Here is a 21,415-nt window from a genome sequence, read left to right on the forward strand (position 1 = left end):
GTTCAGTATGTAAAATATTGCATTTTAAACCATATTCATTTTTAGGGTTTAGTTCTCCTTTAACTGTGCAGAGGAAAAGAAGCTGAACAACTATTCAGCTTTTTTTTCCCTACACATCAGCTCCCATGCTTTATCTGTACTGTGTAAATATATTCGTCTGCTTTTCATGAGCTCACAGGTCCAAGCTATAGTTTTTGTTAGAGCAGATAATGCCATGGCTTCATCTGGTGTCTTTCTTCATAAGCAGATGCAGGGAGGTATAGTAACTATCCAGAAGGTGGCAAATGTACATAACAAGCTCATCTCCAAACTATCCCGTTTTCTTCAGGACAGTCTCGATTTTGACAGCTCAGCACACAGTCCTGGGTTTCTTACTGAAATGTCCCGACTTTCTCTTTGATCTCCCGCACTGACGCCAGAAACAAATAGAAAGTTTCAAAAACTTCATTAAAGTAAGAGGCTTTTTGGCAGAGATAGCCTATGATTTAGTGCCCTTTAGGCACAAAACGCGCAAGGCGGATATTTTGTAATGCTTTTTCTTTAAAATGAACTTTTTTTAATGCACCACTCATTTTTTAGTCCAATATGGGGACAACCTGTACAAGTGTTTTCCAATAACATTTGCTTTTTGGCAGAGAGCCCAGAACAGTCAGTAGTTGCACTTGGATACCTTAGTAGCAATTTAAGATAAGCAAAGATACAATTGTAACTATTTAAGATAAACACGTCTCTTGGGAGAACTGAGACTAGCAGCTTAAAGGGCACTTCATCTTCATTAGCGAAACTGTTATAACACATAACTGTGAGGAACACTGTCCGCGCTCTCCCTCCGGGAAGGTCGGCGTCACATCCAAAATGGCTGTGCAATAACCAATTGTAGCCCTGGAAATGCAACACTTTATGGGCTACTGGGGGTCAGTGACCCTTAAATGAAAGCTGGGAAGAGTCAGAAGGAGGGAAATAGTTTTAAAAACTATAATTAAAAAACAAAGACCAACTGAAAAGCTGCTCCCTGTTTGAACTTAGGAAGCTGTTTTCGCAATCACTTCCTGGTTAATATAATATGGCACCTCATGCAATGAAAGAACTACAGTCAATTTATGGGGAGAATGGGCCCTCGGATTTGGAAAGCGGGGCTGACACTGAAGGCAACCGTGTTAACTTTGTTTTATACAGTACAGTGGCTGTCACCTCCGCTTCCTGTCATCCCTAACACGGAACATGCGTCAGTGACAAGCCACGCCCATCGTGACAGAACGTGGGCCAATGAACTTTGTTTAAAATAACAACAGGTTTCATTTCCATAGTTAAATTAAGCCTCCGTCTCATTGGACGCTATAGTTACGTTAGAGAAGGAGTGAGTGAGTGTTGCATTTTCACAAGTGGGAAGAAGAACAGAACGAAGTGTGAGGTATTTATGGGCTGTGGCCTGGTTGTACGGGGCAGTGGGCTCTGGTTACATTGATCTTGTTATTATCCTCAATGAGGGGAAGAAGCAACATAATGTAATACTGACAACATGTCAATTTCCACCTCACTGGGGCTTGTTTATAAACTCTGGCCACTTCCACCAGGGCAATAACCCACAGACAGCAACCAATCAGAGACTAATGTTTCAGACACCTGCTATAGGAAAAAAATTGGTTGCCATGGGTTATTAGCCCAGCTTGGTAATATGTTCATTTTCCTATATAAAGGCACACTGTAGATATGGGATATAAAGGGAACCAGTAAGAGCTTTTTTTGTGAAATTGCAAAGTAGTCTTGAGGGCACTGTCAGGGTACTGTGTAGGTGTATATTACTGGGCCTTTGGTGTATGTATATGTGTATATATATATATATATATATATATATATATATATATACTGTATATATATATACTGTATATTATAACCAACTGGCTAACATTAGGTTCAAAGCTTTAGCAGTCCAGGTACATGTGGTAGTGCGTTCTGTGCCCGGCTTCCTACGAGCCCTAGCAGGGTAGTAATATAAATATGTGACGTGTGAACCCCAATAAATGGATATGTATGTGATTATACAACTGTTGTGATGTGTGAACCCCAATAAATGGATATGTATGTGTGATTATACAACTGTTGTGATGTGTGAACCCCAATAAATGGATATGTATGTGATTATACAACTGTTGTGATGTGTGAACCCCAATAAATGGATATGTATGTGATTATACAACTGTTGTGATGTGTGAACCCCAATAAATGGATATGTATGTGATTATACAACTGTTGTGATGTGTGAACCCCAATAAATTGGTGTGTATGTGATCATACAACTGTTGTGATGTGTAAACCCCAATAAATGGATATATATGTGATTATACAACTGTTGTGATGTGTAATCCCCAATAAATGGGTGTGTTTGTGATTATACAACTGTGGTGACACGTGAACCCCAATAAATGGGTGTGTATGTGATTATACAACTGTTGTGATGTGTGAACCCCAATAAATGGGTATATATGTGATTATACAACTCTTGTGACGTGTGAACCCAAATAAATGGGTGTGTATGTGATCATACAACTGTTGTGATGTGTGAACCCCAATAAATGGGTGTGTTTGTGATTATACAACTGTGGTGATGTGTGAACCCCAATAAATCAGTGTTTATGTGATTATACAACTCTTGTGATGTGTAAACCCCAATAAATGGATATATATGTGATTTATACAACTGTTGTGATGTGTGAACCCCAATAAATGGGTGTGTTTGTGATTATACAACTGTGGTGATGTGTGAACCCCAATAAATCAGTGTTTATGTGATTATACAACTGTTGTGATGTGTGAACCCCAATAAATGGGTGTATATGTGGAACAGTGGGCTCTGCTCTCTTGTACAGTGCTGCAAAATGTGTGTTACTACTACTACTACTTCTATTAATAATAATAGAATAATAATAGAATAATAATGCAGAGTATCAAATGGCAGACATATAACTAGAGTTTAGGTAAATATATGCTCATATAAAAACCTATTTCCAATTGGTGGCTCCAAGTAAAAGTGTCAGCACACTGTATGTAGGGCCAGGCAATTCTGCATGTATTTTAGTTTTTGTTTTCTGAACAAATGCTCATTGTTGCTGGTCTCGATGGGTAGTCGCCTGCTGTCAATGGAGTAGTATTGTAACTCGTAACTTTACATGTTCCGTACACACAGCCAGGTATGCCTACCCCTCCTAGCAAATTCCCCCCGTACAAGACTTGCTGATAAAAAAATTTAAAAAAAAACTAAAAAAGGTTGTGCTTCCAGTTTTGCACCTGCTCTGTGCATGAGATTCCAGTTTCACTGTATGCAAAACCTCTGGATATGTGCTGCACTTAAAGGGTTAGTTCACCTTTAAAATAACGTAGTATGGTGAATTTGGTAATATTGTGACACAATATTGCCTTCATTTTTTGTGGTGGTGTTTTTTTTTTTTTTCATTATTATTTTAAGCTTTTTGCTCAGCAGCTCTTGAGTTTGAAATTAAAGCAGCTACCTGGTTGCTATGGTTTCCTGTAACAACAAGGCATTTGCTTGAATGAGATACTGGAAAATGAATAGAAGAGGGCCTAAATTAAAAAGAAAAAGAAACCGGTATAAAGAGGCATGACACCAATCAGGGCAATGATACATGGGGAGATTGTAGCCCCAGTTAAAAATTCACTACAGCAGGTGACACACTTTCCCAAAAATTCCTTGCCCTTCCCTAATACTCTAGTAGCAGCAAGTAAGTTAAATTACTCACAGCGATTCAGCTTAAACAAGTAGAAATACCTGCTGCTGTGCCCCAGTCCCGTTTTCCCTTGCCCCAGTCCCGTTTTCCCATGCCCCAGTAACTCTGCAAATAGTGGCATAGATTGGCCTTTATACACCTCTCGGCTTCCCATTTTAAATTCTTTTTATCCCTCATCCCAAAATGCATTAGCAAATGCCGCATGTTTCTGAGAACCATACAAACATGCTCACTGAGTATCTACACTAGTAGAGTGTAACTCATTACATGTAACACATTCGTTACTACATACTAAGCTAGTCACTCTGCAAATAGTGGCATGGGGGGGTTACTATACAAAGTTAGGTGTAACCTAGCACATAGAAGTTATGGTGGGGAAACTGGCACTGTCAGCATGTGTGTCTTCTCTGGCAGAAGCTGGCACTAATGCTTATTTTACATGCCCGGCATAGTCTTAAGGATTCTGATTTCACAACCAAATTCAGATAAGAGTCCTCATTGGGAAGCTGAATTAAGCAAACATTCTTTATGTCCTCATGTCACTCTTGTGCAAGCAGCGGGGAATTTGTACACTTTATTCTGCAGCCTGTGACTGATCTTATTGGCTCTCTTCTCTTGTAGCTTCTGGGAACAGAGACATCATGAGTCTACAGTGGACGGCTGTCGCAACCTTTCTGTATGTGGAAGTGTTTTTAGTGTTGCTGCTGTGCATTCCCTTCATTTCCCCCACAAGGTAGGAAGAGTCTCTGTGGTACCCTTCATTCTGCTACTGAGCTCAAATTCTATGTGTCCCCTTTTATTTTCTGTAATATGCTGTGTGGCATTTAGAAATGAATTATGGTGTGCTGTATTGCCCATGGGAGAGGAGATTTCCAGCGGGCGATAAAGCTCCCCATCTATCATAGCTCTGACGTATGCTATTGGAACTTATTTTAAGTGTTATCATGTAGCTTTTCTATTGACAACACTTTAAAGGGATCATTTACCCAAGTGCTACAAGAGGAATCAAACTCAGAACTCTCACACACAAGGGAAATCAACAACCTCTGAGCTATTGCATCCCTTGATACAACCAATGATTTTTTTGTAAATATATAGCTCATAAAAGTTCCAGCAGCACATTAAAGGGATTGCTTTCTCTTTCTCTCTCTCTCTCTCTCTCTCTCTCTCTCTCTCTCTCTCTCTCTCTCTCTCTCTCTCTCTCTCTAGTTAGGTAAATAGGATGATTAACAGCTAACATCATATACTCAACTGACTTTATTTCTCTATAAATGAACAAATCACAGGGAGAAGTTTCTTTATTGAGATTCACTTTGGATTTAAGAAAAGATGGAGCTGCCCTTATGGTAGGTGTAGGTGAGATGAGCAAAAACCATTTAAACTGCCAAATCCTTTGCACTTTACCCCACTTCTTGGACTCTTTGAGATTATAGACGGCAATTAGTGTGTATTTGGCACAAGTGCTACACAGGAGCAGTGTCTCCCCCTCGCTTGCACCTCATTCATTTGGCCTGGGCTCCTGGGGGAGTTGGATAGACTTTGATGGGGACTCGGATAGGAGGCAGGGTGCTCCTTCCTGGAGGATATGTGCCATTCTTTTATCTTCTTTTACTGGTTGTAGCACAAACTGATACAATAAAACTTGTGGTTGTTTAATATGTTCATTTGTGTTAAGTTTTATGTTTAATAAATAACTTTGTCTGCTGGGTCTGGACTGAGATTCAAAATAGGCCCTTGCATTTCAGCTACACAGAGGCCCAAACAGCACCTCACCAGCCCAATAAATAGTGCCTGTCTATGGCAACAGCAGCACCTCTGGCATTTGCCAGAACCCACAGATTGCCAGTCCAGGACTGCTAGCCGCTGCCTGGTCTCCAGTTATTTGGGGGAGAGGGACAAGAGGTAATGCCGACTAGATGGTGTATTTGTTGGGAACCAGTGTGAGAATAAAAATTTAATATTAACTTCATTTCATGGAACTAATGATCTTTGTTTTTTTAAAGGTATTACTTAATTTGTTTTATAAACAATAAACATTAAGAAAATAAACATTTCTTTTACAAACTTGTGTCACTGGTTTTAATTTACATTGCATCAAAGTGATTACAACCAGTTTACTGGTTAGCCTGATATATAAAGTGCTTTACATATTAGAGAACTAACACGTTGTGTCTCATTTTACTTAATTGGTGGGGCCGAGTCCCACCATGGGCTCCATATCCTATCAAATTTACTGGCCGTGCCTCTAGCTTCATGTGTGAGCTTAATCAGAGGACTAAATTTATCCAGGATTCTCTCATGTGGGGGTGGGCTCCATCCAGTGCATAATAATATTTTTCTTTGCGTAATACAATAATGCCCTAAATCTCTTCCTTGCATGGATAGTGTGTACAAATTAGTCAATGACCCCCAATAAACATACCGTGGGAGATAGCTCCTGAGGAAAGTCTAGTGTAGTTGCTCGGGTTTCCATTATCTGAGACCAGTAGGTATGTATTACTGGACAGGTCCAGGGCATATGTATAAAGTTGGCCGCAGAACTTTTACATCTAGGGCATATATCATTATCTCTCTTCCCTATAGGCATGAGTTTTACCGGGGTTGTATAAAGTTGGTGGAAAGCTTTGTACTGAGTTAGTCTGTCTTTCATTGATATTATGTTAAAATATATTGTTTCCGTGGCTTCCCCCCAAGCCTCTGTTTGGCAGTACACCTGTTTTTAAAGAAACCAAAACGTGTCTCCAAGTCAGGAATTAAATAAGAAGCACCTGCTCTGAGGCCACTGAGAGCAACATCCAAGAGGTTGGTGGGCAACTTGTTGGTTATGATCTACTGGTTGGGGATCACTGGTGAAGAGGATCCAAAGACTGGATCATTATCACCCAAATTACATGGGTAAAGCTGGTGTATCTGCATTACAAAATAAGTAATAGGGATGCTCAAGCTAGTGTTCTGTAGCTACTGAGTTCTCTGTTCTCCAAAATATTAGGAGCCACATTTAAATATAAATATAAAAAAGTTGGAGAGCAACACAAGCAAGAAGGTTGGGGATCATTGCCCTACGCTGTAGGCAAACATGAACTACAAAACATTTCCCTACCAGTTCTGTTCAACTAATTGCATAAAAACCATGTTTATGGACAAACAGAGTCTCCTGTAGGCCGCCAGTCCAGATAAGGAATACCAAATAGCCAATCACAACCCTTATTTGGCACCCCCAGGAACTTTTTTCATGCTTGTGTTGCTCCCAAACTCTTTATACATTTGAATATGGCTCATGGTTAAAAAAAAAAAAAAAGTTGGTGACCCCCCACTTTATATAAATATATACCGGAGCAAAATGCATGCTATCAGCTGTCAGGGACTGTGAGAAGTTGGCACCAAATGAATTACTGTGATATAACTGCAGCATTGAATTGAAATTGGTGAAATGAGGATAAACAGAACCCCACCCCTTGTACTAATATCATAAACAAGGCTATAAATACCTGATTTCACTGCTGGAGACCGGCAATGATGAGTGAGACATGCCCTCCTGTGTCAGCTGTTCCTGAATAGGTATTTTAGCAACAAGGCAGTAGAGAGCCTCTAGGGGTAACTATCTGGGATTCCTACAGATAGATGATTGCTGTTGATGCACTAGTTATAAGAAGGGGAAGTGTTACACAGCTGCTATACTGCAGAACAAATGAAACATTTTAGGCTTTTTTTACTAAAATAATAAGTCCAAAAACTTGCTATGTTTTTTTCCCCCACCATAATTCCAATATAACTGTGCCCTATTAAAACTAGAGCAAAGCTTGGCTGTTACAATCTGGGTAGAAAATTGACAAATGAATTGGATACCATCACCCCCAGTAAAACCCAATCATATGACCAGCAGATGAATAAAGTTAAAGTACATTTACAGGCATCAAACATAATAGATCATTTAATAGATAAATCGTTAGGCAATCGTTAGTCCAGGCTCCCCACTCCAGACCAGTTGGCCAATACTGTTTTACCACCAATTGAGGTATAAAGTTGGATTCACCAAACGATCAAATAATTGGAAGGTATCAGTCCAGGGGTGATAACATGTGCACTCATATGATCCATGATCTTGAGAGGTAACCTTGTCATTGGGATTTGGCACAAAGGGAGACTGTCCTGGAAGCTCAGTGACTCCTAGAGCATGAAAATTGATTTCATATTATATTATAGAACAATTGTTCAAACTTTTTCCCCCCCAGTCCTCCCAGATGGAGATGAAAGGCTTCCATTTTACAGATGGCAAACAGAACATGCAGACGGCCATGTGAGCACAGCACTCCTATCAGTAAGAGTCTCATGTTGCTGAATGTGGCCTTGGGCAAGTCAGAAGTGTGAATTTCTGTGCTGCTGTCACCTCCTTCCATACTGTACCCCCTTCCTTCCATACTGTACCCCCTTCCTGCCCTCTCACCTGCTTCTAGCAACGATTGCGAGAGAGTCTGTCCCAAGCCTTACCCAAACCAGGCATTATCCTGGTGGACCAGTCCGACACTTTTTCTGCCCCATGCCCCTCTCTCTTTAAATTCACATAAAGCCAGACAGCATCTTGGTTACGTTTTCTCATTGGTGATTCCCTTTAGCTCCCCTTATTAGGCTGGTAGCTCTTTTATATGTTTTAGGCACCCCCCCCCCAAATCCTGTTTTTCTATTGATCTGCCCCATTTCTGTTGGTCGGCCACTTGAGGCCTTTGTTGTTGGATGGACTCGGCAGCCAGTCCACATGTTTTAAAGACTTCATGAACTCAACTTCTGGATTGTTGGGTTACTTTTCCATGATGGTGCCACTGAGAGACCCAATCCCCTCCATTGCCCCCCAACAGCAATTGTGCATAAGTCAGACTGGTATGAAGCCACAGTGGCCAAAAAATGAACTTGTAACAAGCTTTTTAGTGACCCGTATGAGCACGGCCGATTCTGTAAGGCAGATTGACAACTGTAGGCAACATTGCTTTATGGACAGGTCCAATTGTGTCTTTTTTCATGGGGCAGATGATCCAGTGTGTCTAGTGCCAGCGCTCACCCATTAAGATCATTTACTGTATGATTGTGACCTGTGCACAAATTGACTATCCCGGCTGCAGAGGGGTCTGTTCACTAAACAATCAAAAGTGTTGATATAGGCAGTAGTTAGATCTGTAGTGGTTATGGCCAACCTTAGAATATGTAACTGGCTGTAGATCTCCCTGCATTTATTTCTTAACCAAATGGCAAGATTCCAATTGTTATATTACTTAGAATATACTTATAACTGCTATCACCTTCAAACATAGGCTGATGGGAGTCGTAGCTCAATCATAGCATTAGGGACATTCTTTTCCAACAACCCTTACCCGATCCTTATCACTATCTCAGTTGTCACCATCAGTGCGACATCATTTTTACCAGCTGTTACATCATTTCAACCAGAATTCGGTCAAGAATTCTAGCCAGTGTTTTAATTTTTGGGGGGTGGGGAGGCATGACTTTGCATTTAGAATAAGGTCCCATTGCCACAGTCCTACTGTATCTCAGACAGGGCCGGAACTAGGGGTAGGCAGAAGAGGCACTCGTCTAGGGCACAAAGTTAGAGGGGCGCCGGGCATGTACCTCTTCTGATGCCTTCCTCTAGTTCGGCCTGTTGTGTTTGGAAGCCGTAGCAGCAGTTCCTTCCGAATCCAAGTGTGCGTTCCTCTGCGCATGGTGGGGGGCAACGTGGTCGGCCAGGCCGACTTGGTCCAGCACAGATCTCAGACTCTTTAGCCCCAACTGTTTACCCCTCTCCCCCCTTTCGTATGCCCCCCAAAACACTGGAACTTATGTATATGTATTTGATATTTTGCACCCTGCAAGGTGCAATATCATTTTGTATCCCGCATGTCCCCAAGATCAGGCGCCCGTAAGGTCCTTTAGTTTATACTGTAAATATTTCGGATTACTGTCATGTGATTGTGTACAGATGAAGCCGTATTTATGTGAGTGTCACCAGTAGCATGGGGATTTATTACCTTATGACTCTTAGTCTGAACCCCCATTCCTTGCATTTTCCCCCTGCAGCCGGTCCAAGAGGAGAGTGCTGGGAAATACTGGCATGTGACTGGCCACCTCCTTTCCCAACGTAACGATCTTAGTCTGGCTGTGTATATATGCAATGTACAAGTGTATTTATGTTAAGCTTAATCAGAGCTGTAACTTGCTTGGTGCTGCTAGTTATGTATTTGTATATATTTTTATCTTCTTAAAGGGACATTGTAATGCACCTATCAGATTGGACCTTGTGACTTACTAGACAGGGTCAGACTCGGCCAAAAACTGAAAAACACCCAGTGGGTCCTGGCTCTTGTGGGCCCCACAAGCATTATTGGAGGCTGGGTGCAATACAAAGAGGTCTGGGGGGATTTTGGGACAGCCCAAGACTGAGTGCTCTCACAGTCCCACAGTTGAAGGGAGCAGTGCAGCCTAAAGCTGGCCATAGACGCAAAGATTCTATCGTACGAATCGAGGATTTGTACGATTTTCGGACCGTGTGTGGAGAGTCCCGTCATTTTTCGTCCGGCAGAGATCGGTCGATCGGACAGGTTTGATTTTGCCCCGACCGTCCCGCTGGAGCCCATAGCGCTCTCATCGTAATCTGATCGTTCGGCCATGGGGCCGAATGTTCAGATTACCCCTGATATAGCCATGCCCGTTAGTGGCATATCGGGGACAGTTTGGCTCGTTTGGCGATGTTGCCAAACGAGCGGATCTTTGCGTCTATGGCCAGCTTTAGGAATAGTATGTGCCCCTACAACTTGGGTGGTTCACCTTTAAGTTAACTTTTAATGTGTTATAGAATGGTTAGTTCTAAGCAACTTTTCAGTTGGTCTTCATTGTTTATGTTATATATTTTTTAAATTCCTTGCCTCTTCTTCATTCCAGCTTACAAATGGGGATCACTGACCCAAACTAAAAACAAAACATGCTCTGTAAGGCTGCACATTTCTTGTTATTGCTGCTGTAATAGGCAGATAAATAAGGACGATGCAAAAGTCACCTCCAGCCAGCAGATGGCAGTGTTAGGCAACCCGGAAACAGCAAGGCTGATGCCATGTGACTGTGTGAGGGATTCTGGGAAATAGGAAGTGAAGGCAACAAGGCCAGGAGAGAGCATGTTGGGAAATAGGAAGTGAAGGCAACAAGGCCAGGAGAGAGCATGCTGGATCCCCTGTGATGTAAAGTTGGGAAAGTGCAGGAGAGGCTGCAGCAACTGCCAGTTCCACTTAGTGTGTCAGTGAGTGTCAGTCAGGGAAGGATTTCACTCTCTCTGCAATTGAGGCCCCTCAGGTTCCAGTTCCAATAGGCCTCACTGTAGCTGGTGCAGATCTAGGGCCCAGTTAGGGACTCAGGGAATTGTTCTATAAGAAGCAGAAGGTTCATTAGTCAGGTGCCTTCTCTGTGCAGAGTAGGTTAGAGCCCCAGGTTCCAGTGTCCGTTAGGGTCAGCGACCTCGGCTTCGCTAGTGGCCCAGTTCTACACAAAAAGAGAGCCAGGACGACAGAGCGGATACTGCACTCCCTGGGAACGTGGATATCCACTAAGTGATTACACATTGTGTGTCGTGGAATTCATGGAGACAACAGCAGGGATTACAGATAAGTGGCACCAACACAAAGTCTACACAACAAGCACAAATGTCACTTATATGTGCTGCACCACAGGCTTAATAACTGTCCTTCATTACTGACATTCTTTCTATTTGCTCTTTTTTATTCTCATTTAGACATTTTAGTAAAACAGACAGTTCTGCATTCAGTCTCATTATAAATACAAGTGAGACATCTTTATTTGGTACCAGGCTGTTAAATGAACCCACACCTTGCCAGGCTACCTAGAATAGAGCATTTGCTACACTACTTTGTATTACTCCTCTTTCTATTCACACTCTCTCCTTTTCATATTTCAGTCCCTTATTCAAGTCAAGGCATGGTTTCTATGGTAAATTGAACCCTAGCAACCAGCTTTCTGAAGTTGCAAACTGGAGAGCTGCTAAATAACTCAGAATATCAGTCTCTACATCATACTAAAAGTTAATTTTAAAAGTGAACAACTCCTTTGAATGTATGGAGATTTTAGTTCATCAGCTTTCCAGTTTGGATTTTTAGTAGCTAACTTGTTGCTAGGGTCCAAATTCCCCTAGCAACCAGGCAGTGGCTTAAAAATGAAAAGATACATTGTGGAAGACTATGCTACTTCAGAAACAAAACTCGCTACACAATAGAGTTGGTAAAAGGGCCACAACTATAGCAAGGCTTGTAGGCCATGTCCCGCCTCCCACTAGTCACATGACAGCTCTGTACCAATGTCACCTCTAGCTAAAAGCTTTTCATGGCTCAGGCTGCTGGAACAGGGGATATAAATGAATGGTCAGTTCATAAACTCATATATAATATAGAAAATGTTTTCCAAGTCTCATTACAGTGTTGCACAGAGCAGAAACCCCAATCTCTGTCCCACCCTGCATGTTATGAAGTCTCGGACATCAATGGTGGGGTTTAGTAAAAGGTGATAACCGAGTTGCTGCTCTTTTCAGACAGAACTAATCAATCTGGAAGAGCATGGCAGCGAGCAGGTATGTGTTACATTGTGTTGTGTGTTACTGTATAGAATACGCTTTGTGTGTCCCACCCCCAGTGCCGAATACTGTTCTATTCAGGGACTCTCCCAGTACCTTTATATAGGGGTAGACAGAAGACTTTTGAACAAGTACCTACCTACCTACCTACCTAGTTTCAGCCATGCCTATAACTAAAAGGTATCATGTATTTTATTAACTCAGCGGGTAGCCTTGTGCCTTTATATGGTCACATAACCCCCCTCAGTGACTTCTAATATCCATATCATTTACGGTGGGGGGTACATGAATGATACTCAGAGTTCCCTGTATAACTCAGCCTGCAGCCTTGTGCCTTTATATGGTCACATAACCCCTCAGTTATTTCTAATATCCTTATCATTTACAGTAGGGTACATTTACCGTTATAATAAATGAGTGATATTCAGAGTTCCCTGTATAATTAAGCCTGCAGCCTTGTGTCTTTATGGTCAGAAATCCCCTCAATGACTTCTAATATCCTTATCATTTACAGTAGGGGGTACATTATCCCTTATAAAATACAAGTGATACTCAGAGTTCCTTGTATAACTCAGCCTGCAGCCTTGTGTCTATATGGTCACATAACCCCTCAGTGACTTTTAACATCCTTATCATTTACAGTAGTGGGTTCAATTTACCTTTTAATACATGAGTGATGCTCAGAGTTTCCTGTATAACTCAGCCTGCAGTCTTGTGTCTTTATATGGTCATAGAACCCCTCAATGACTTCTCATATCCTTATCATTTACAGTAGGGGTTATATTATCCCTTATAATACATAGTCATAAGTGATACTTAGAGTTCCTTGTATAACTCAGCCTTTTTTCTTGTTCCTTTATATGTTCACAGAACCTCTTGTTGACTATATCCTTATCATTTACAGTAGGGGGTACATTATCCTTTATAATACACGAGTGATACCAAGAGTTCCCTGTATAACTCAGTCTGTAGCCTTGTGCCTTTATATGGTCAAATAACCCCTTAGTAACTTTTAGTATCCTTATTATTTACAGTAGGGGGTACATTATTTATATAATCTATACAGCTCAGTAGTTATAAACAGAGAATTTTGGAGTCAGGTCCAACAACACTGCCTTTTCCATCTTTTCTTGCAAGATGTAGCATCTCTATATTCCTTACTCTCCCCGTTTTTCTTCCTGTATTCCCCGTGGTCTCTCTGTACTTATTTATTTACCCCACCGCTGCCCCTCCATTCCTACCCCCTGGCACATGTACCCGCAGGATGGCCGTGTCTATGAAATCTCTGTTAGTGATCACCATAGACCTTCATTTAGTCTGGCTCTTACATTCCTGGGACTAGGGAGCTGCCTCTGGAGACTGTTGTATCCCCCAGGCTGTTGTGTAAGGATGTCTGTCTGTGTAATTTTAAAGGGTCTGTGTGTCCTGACACTCAGTAATTTGCTGCCTCCCTGTCCCATAGGTTTGGTGAAGTCTATTAGGCGAAAGTTTATATCCCTCTATATGAAAAGAATATTATTTCTGTATGACAGTGGGACAGCCCTCAGACACATGCGGCTTGCTCTGGGAGGTAGATAATTTGGGGGAGTCTGCAGTATGAGAGCCCCAGTCTAAAGCAAAAGTGGTGGTGCAGGGGGGGGGGTATATACCAATATACAGCCTGGCATCTCAGTGCTCCCTGTATTGTGCCTTATTTTCTGTCATTTGGCAGGTTACCTCTGGAATATTGATGGTAACTTCATGTGGAACAGGACTGGAGCTGGTGAGTTCCTGAGTGGGTGGCACTAGCTTTCCAACTGTCACCTCTGCCTTATATGAAGCTGTATAATTATTTGCTCTGTATTTCTCTCTGTGCTGCGCAGAGTACAGGAGTAATGTGCCCGTATGTTTGGTAAGTTTGCATGTAGTTACCCAAGTTACATAGTTATGAAGTTAAATCGGGTTGAAAAAAGACAAAGTCCATCAAGTTCAACTCCTCCAAATGAAAACCTAGCATCCATACACACACCCCTCCATACCTGCACATAAATTATATATACCCATATCTATACTAACTATAGCATTAAGTATCACAATAGCCTTTGATATTATGTCTGTCCAAGAAATCATCCAAGTCCCTCTTATAGTCATTAACTGAATCAGCATCACAACATCACCCGGCAGTGCATTCCACAACCTCACTGTCCTGACTGTGAAGAACCCCCTACGTTGCTTCAAATGAAAGTTCTTTTCTTCTAGTCTGAAGGGGGGCCTCTGGTACGGTGATCCACTTTATGGGTAAAAAGGTCCCCTGCCATTTGTCTATAATGTCCTCTAATGTACTTGTAAAGTCTAATCATGTCCCCTCGCAAGCGCTTTTTTTGCAGAGAAACAACCCCAACCTTGACAGTCTCCCCTCATAATTTTAGTCTTCCGTCCCTCTAACCAGTTTAGTTGCACTTAGTCTCTGCACTCTCTCCAGCTCATTTATATCCCTCTTAAGGACTGGAGTCCAAAACTGCACTGCATACTCCAGATGAGGCCTCACCAAGGACCTATAAAGAGGCAGAATTATGTTTTCATCCCTTTTTTATGCAAGACAGAACTGTATTTGCTTTAGTGGCCACAGAATGACACTGCCCAGAATTAGACAACTTGTTATCTACAAAAACCCCAAGATCCTTCTCATTTAAGGAAACTCCCAAAACACTGCCATTTAGTGTATAACTTGCATTTCTATTATTTTAGCCAGTGATCCAGTAACAAATACACAGTATATAGGTGTATATAGGAATATACTGAGGGGCTGCATGTCTCCAGTCCCTTATTAGGGCCACACGTATTTATCCCTCGTCCTGTTCTGTACAAGGTCAGTGCAGTATATAAAACCCAGCTGATTAGTAGTTGAGCCCTGTGTGCAGGACAGTGGGCATTATAGCAAAGTGATAAAGCCATTTTGTTGCCAGAGAATGCTCTGATCACTCCACTTGATGCTGCTGGAGTCGGTGCTCATCTTCTTCATCCTCCTCTTCATCCTCCAGGCTTTCCCATCCTGCTAGTTCATGGGTGCCAGCAGAGCAGGGGAGTGGCAGCTGGACAGAAGTGCGGGTAGGAGGGAGAAAGTAGAAGCAGTAGGAGGGAAGAGACCATCTAGTTAATGACTTGTTCTATCGTCTCACCTACACTATCCTGCTGGTTCTGGCTGCTTCTTAGGGCTCTTATAGATGAGCGTTTTTAGCTGCGCTCCCATGCGTTCCAGTTTCATGCGTTCAGCCACAGGGGAGCACAGGAGTAGACGCACTGAATTGTTTTCAATGTGGCTGTGCTCACACAGACGCATGTAAGCACCGAATGCAGGTAAAATGCAACATGCTGCATCCCAACCTGCGTTTGGCGTTTACATGCATTTGTGTGAGCACAGCCATATTGAAAGGAATTCAGTGCGTCTACTCCTGCGCTCCCCTGCAGCTGAACACATGAAACCAGAACGCAGGTAAGAGCCCTTACTGGGGTCTCATGCACCTGTACCTCTGCTTATTATTCTCTCTCCCCATTCTTTATCTCTAAATTGTTCCTGTTTCTTCTAGAGTGAAGTATTTGGGCCTTTTCTCATACTTGCTTATTTTGGGGGTTGCTGCTGTGCATTACTGGCAGCTCATTGGTGATCAGACTTTGTCCAACATACGTACTCCAATGCTCGGTTGAATCAGCTTATTTATATGCTTGCAGGATTTTCTATTTTTTTTTTTAGGCATGTCTCTCTCATGGTGTGTTATCTTTCTGTTCTAGACTTTTTTTATTCTGACATTCGTTTCATGATAGAGGGACCTAGATCCAGGGTAGGACCAAGTCAACAATGTTTCCTAGGCACCCAGATGGCTACTCTCCAACCCCCTGTGTGAGCAAAGCATAAGAAGGGAATGGATTGGAGAGTAATGAAGTGGAAGGGAAGGGCACGTAGGGGGGAGAGACAGGTAGGGGGGAGAGCAACAGGGGGAATGAACCACCTGGACTAGGGGTAGGCAGAAGACTTTTGAACATGTACCTACCTATCTACCTCAAGTTTAAGCCCTGACTATAACTAAAAGGTATCGTGTCCGGATAGAGGGACCTAAAACTGAAAGATATAATTTCAGAATAGAGGGACCTTAATATGAACGATAAATGGGGTTATGTAATAATACTAAGCTTTCCCAGGAGCAATAACCCATAGGAGCCAATCAGCAGGATTCGTGTTACAACACTTAGTCATAGGCTATAGCCTATGACGTGTTTGTAACACGAAATGATTAAGGCTGAGGACGCAATACATTTTTTTTTACTTTGCTTAAACAACCTGGTGGAAGATTGCCTTTATTTGAGTGCCTGCTCCGTTGTATTTTTTGGTTTGTCCCCTCCCTCTGCTGAGGGCTCAGGGTGGTGAACCTGGGCCCCTTGTTGTGAGACCCTCATTCAAGGTTTATTATAGCTCTCAGATTACTCTCAGGAACACTCTTGGCAAACCAGTCCCCTGCTGGCTTCGCTCGCACACAAACACACGTACCCTGTGAGGTGAGTATTTATCCAGGCAGCCGAATTTAAGAGCACATTGAAAATCTATTCTGCCATCCGTTTGAGGGGTCCTTGCAACTAAACTCCGTGAAAAACCTCATTGTATCCTCCTGTTCTCACTTGCAAGGCATTATATATGACCCAGATTTGCTAAACCACTGTAATGTTAGTAATACTTTCCCTTTTTAAATGTGACTGGACTGCAGGCTTACATAGATCTTCTCTTTGTGCAGATATAAAGGGGGCGTGGGAGCTCCCACCAGCAACAGGTCACCTGCTCCCCATACAAAGATGTCAATAACTGGAGGATTGAGAAGGACGGTAAAGTGAAAGTGGGACTGTATTTCATTCCTTGCAGTTTAGAGTTTAACTCGAGAAGGAGAATCTGATTAAATTTCCACAAGCTGTAAGTGTTTGGAGAGAAAGCTTTGAACAGTTACCACCAAAGCCTGGTGTGGAACATGGAGGAGCACAGAGGGGAGTCAGTACCACTTATCTTTTCCCACCTCTCCACTAGACTCCGATTCAGCGCTTGGGCAACCCAGTGATATGATATTCTGCCAACCTCAGTGCCCTGACTTACTCTGCTTTACTGATTTTCTACCTACTGCACCAGCGGAGAAGGATCTACTACATCCTACATGGTTTGATCAGAGCAGAGGGGTTATAGGAGATTATACCCAAGTAATATGGTGGTATGTATGGAAGCAACTACCCGCCAAACAAAATGGTGCTATGTGGGTGAGACCTTAATTCTACTTGTTTGTCTGCACGTGTGAGAGATAGAGTGTGAGTGAGTGAGCATTACAGTGCAGTAAGTGTGCACATGGCTACCTGTGGCTGTTGCACCGAGTTAACCCACCAGATTGCCGCTGTCGGGCTGAATGCAGTGTAATGTCATTTATTCTGATTTCCCAGTGACTCCCACCTGGACTTCACTTCCTTCTGGGAGTTGTTGTTCAGCAAGAGGCAGAGGGCTCTCTCTCTCACTCTCTCTTTCTCTCTCTCATTCTGCACAGGGCCACCATCATTGGGGCACAGTCTTCCTAGGCCTAGTGGATTTCAACTTACAAGGGGGCCCGGGGAAGAAGAATCTGCTGCTGATGCTGACTCTGCTGCTGCTGCTGGAGGAGGAAGGAGCCGCCGGATAAGAAGCCACTGGAGGGGGGTGAAGAAGACTTGCTGCTGAACTTTGGAGGTAAGTTCCACTGAACCCCAATGTTTCTTTTTCCCTTGGCCACCAATGTCTTCACCTTTCAGTAGGGGTCCTGTTCACCAATGTATGTATACAGATGTGGTTGTTCACCTTTTGAGTACACATGGTCTGGCCTATATAGTACTTACATGTGTCAGTAAGACCTAGGGTTCATTTATTAAGTGGAAGGCAGCGTGCAAAGAACAAGTGCAAGCCACCATTATTGGACACTGCCTTTTATTATCTATTAATTTTTTTTAATTTGTCTTGTGTTTTTACTTCCCTTTTAGAAGGATTTGTTCTTACTATGATACATTTGAGCGTCAGTATCACGTTAAACTAAATTATATATTATATATATTTGTATCTTTCCCTCCAGCTTTTTTGTTATGTCTGTATGTGCCAGTGGGTACATGATTATACAGGCTACATTCCATGATGGGGAATGGTGGGAGATTCTGAAGAATGACCATTAGAAACTGAACCTGCAACCCGTTAGCCCAGTGTAAGAATGCTTGGTGGAGCAGCTGTAACCACAGGAGGACTGGCATGTGTCACTGACAGGTACTGAAGTGCTGGGTGGGGTGTAAGGAATCACACTGACATATACCATGGAAAGCAGGGTTTCTTATAAAACAAGAACATAGGTAAATTTCACTTTCATTCTTCTTTAACTTTTCTTTGTTTTTTCTCTGCTTATTCATTCCATTCTCACATCCCCCACCCCATCTATATGTTACCCCTCCCAAATGTGACCAGTACCTATTTGATCCTGAGGAAGGCAAAAACCCTCTAGCAAGCTTCACTAGAGGGAAAAATTCCTTCCTGACCCCTTAACGGCGATCGGATTTGCTCCCAGGATCAATGCGCCAAATTAAAGCAAGGGAAGCAGGGTGAGGGAAGCAGAAGGGAATATGGCAGCATATACATTAGCGCTATTAAGCTGCCAGGTGAACGCTGCATTCCTCTCCATTCCATTTGACCACAAGTAGCCTACAGACCCGGCCTCTGCAGTCTTGAGGGATGGAGTGAAAAGGAATGCAGGGTCTACCGAGTAGCTTAAAGGTGCTCCTGTCTATGGAACCATATTTTGGGTAAAAGAAGGGGCACCGCTGGTGGAATTACGGTGGAGGGAATTGAAACAGAGGGAATATGGTAGCATACACATGAGCACCATTAAGCTGCTAGGTAAATACTGCATTCCTTTCATTCTATTGGACCCGAGGCAGCCTGCAGACCCGGCTTTGCAGACTGTGGGATGGAATGAAAAGAAATGCAGAGTCTACCGAGCAGCTTAAGGGTGCTCCTGTCTATGGAACCATATTTTAGGTGTAAATGGGGGCACCGCTGTTGGAATTACGGTGGAGGAAGTTGAAACAGAGGGGAATATGGCAGCATACACATGAGCACCATTAAGCTGCTAGGTGAACACTACATTCCATTCCATTCCATTGGACCGCAGGCAGACTGTAGACCCAGCTTCTACAGCCCTAGGGATGGAGTGGAATGCAGGGTCTACCAAGTGGCTTAAGGGTGCTCCTGTCTATGGGACCATATTTTAGTTATAAGGGGGGTGCACCACGTGTGGAATTATGGTGGATTAGAGTGGAGGCAGTGCTGGTGGAATTGCGAATGGCTCACTCACCTCTGTGTCATGAAGATAACCTACACAGAGGTGCATCGGTACTTGGTACCGAGGAAACTGCCGGTGGTGTTGGTGGCCGCTTGGTGGTTGCGAGGGCTGTCTGCAAACCAAACAAAATAACGTTAAACTCATGCCACAGGTTTTTACATTAGCAAGTGATATCTCTGTAGAAATTCTATTATATTTTGGGGCATTTTAATCAGAAATATGGCGGTTAAGCAAATTAACATTGCGCACACACAGGGAGCATAGGGCAGGCAGAGTATGGCACACACAGGGAGCATAGGGCGGGCAGAGTATGGCGCGCGCACACAGGGAGCATAGGGGGCAGAGTATGGCACACACAGGGAGCATAGGGGCAGAGTATGGCACACATAGGGGGCAGAGTATGGCACACACAGGGAGCATAGGGGGCAGAGTATGGCACACAGGGAGCATAGGGCAGGCAGAGTATGGCACACAATTGGGTGCCCAATTGTATCATGTATTGATTCGATACTTTCACCATTATCTATCTTTACAGATAATATTATAAGGGAATATGTGTTTAAACATAAATCATTCCTGAAGGACACTAGTCATTTTTTGTCAAAACTAAGGCATTTACAAAAAATTCCAAATGATGCAATTTTGGTAACATTCGATGTGGAAAGCCTCTACACCTCCATCCCACATGATGGGGGTGTAGAGGCGGTCCGCTCTGAACTTGAATTCGACGAATCTATGGATGGGGCTCAAAAAAACTTCATGTTGAAATGTTTGGAGATTGTGTTATACAACAATTATTTCCTTTTTCAGGACAAATTCTATATGCAAATCCGTGGAACGGCAATGGGCTCTAATGTGGCCCCGTCCTACGCAAACATCTATATGAATAGTTTTGAAATGAGATACATCTATAGAAACAAAAATTTCCAAAAATATTGCTTAATTTGGTTGCGCTTTATCGATGATGTGTTTGCGGTGTGGACGGGGCCACAGGAGTCCTTACAGGGCTTTCATGAATATATGAACTCTGCTTTACCTAATATAAAATTTACTATCCATGCTGATGCGCACAAAGTGTCCTTTCTAGATACCTTGGTGATCAAAGAGGGGAGTGAGTTAGTGACAGATTTGTACATAAAAGCAACTGATAAAAACACCATTTTACATTATAAGTCGTTTCACCCTATTCAAACACGTAAGTCATTACCTAAGTCCCAGTTTTTAAGGGTGAAAAGGATAGTAACGGATGATAAGAGGCGGTCTAAGCAATTAGACAATATGGAGGAAAGGTTCCTACAAAGGGGGTATCCAAAACCCCTCTTGGAGCAACAAAGAGCAGTAGTGGAGTCACAAGAGGGAAGTTTACAAAAACCACAAAAAGAGAAGATAAAACGTATCCCCTTTGTAACCAAATTTACTTCCGTTAGTGGAGATGTTGCAAAAATTATAAGGAGACACTGGGGAGTACTGAAGGATGGGTTACCGGAAATAGAGAGCTTTAGACAGCCCCCAGTAATGTCGTATAAAAGGAACTAAACTTTGGGGTCTCAGCTAGTCAGATCAGATGTGGGCAGCATAGGTAATAAACAACAATTCTTGAGGCCTAAAAAGAATGGATTATTTCCATGTCTTTCTTGTAATTGTTGCTCCAATTGTCAGAGGGGGGACACTATGTATCACCCGCGAAAGGGAAA

At 42.7% G+C, this 21,415-nt stretch overlaps 1 long non-coding RNA gene across 1 annotated transcript; it reads left to right on the forward strand.

The window, feature by feature from the left end:
* The first annotated feature begins 1,345 nt into the window (after window positions 1-1,345).
* Window positions 1,346-5,792, forward strand: LOC121396963. The gene is made up of 3 exons (XR_005963281.1): window positions 1,346-1,411; window positions 4,365-4,476; window positions 5,030-5,792. It is a non-coding gene; the product is annotated as an uncharacterized LOC121396963 (long non-coding RNA).
* The last annotated feature ends 15,623 nt before the right edge of the window (window positions 5,793-21,415 follow it).

This window comes from Xenopus laevis, chromosome 8L (genome assembly GCF_017654675.1).
Source record: "Xenopus laevis strain J_2021 chromosome 8L, Xenopus_laevis_v10.1, whole genome shotgun sequence".
Lineage (NCBI taxonomy): Eukaryota > Metazoa > Chordata > Amphibia > Anura > Pipidae > Xenopus > Xenopus laevis.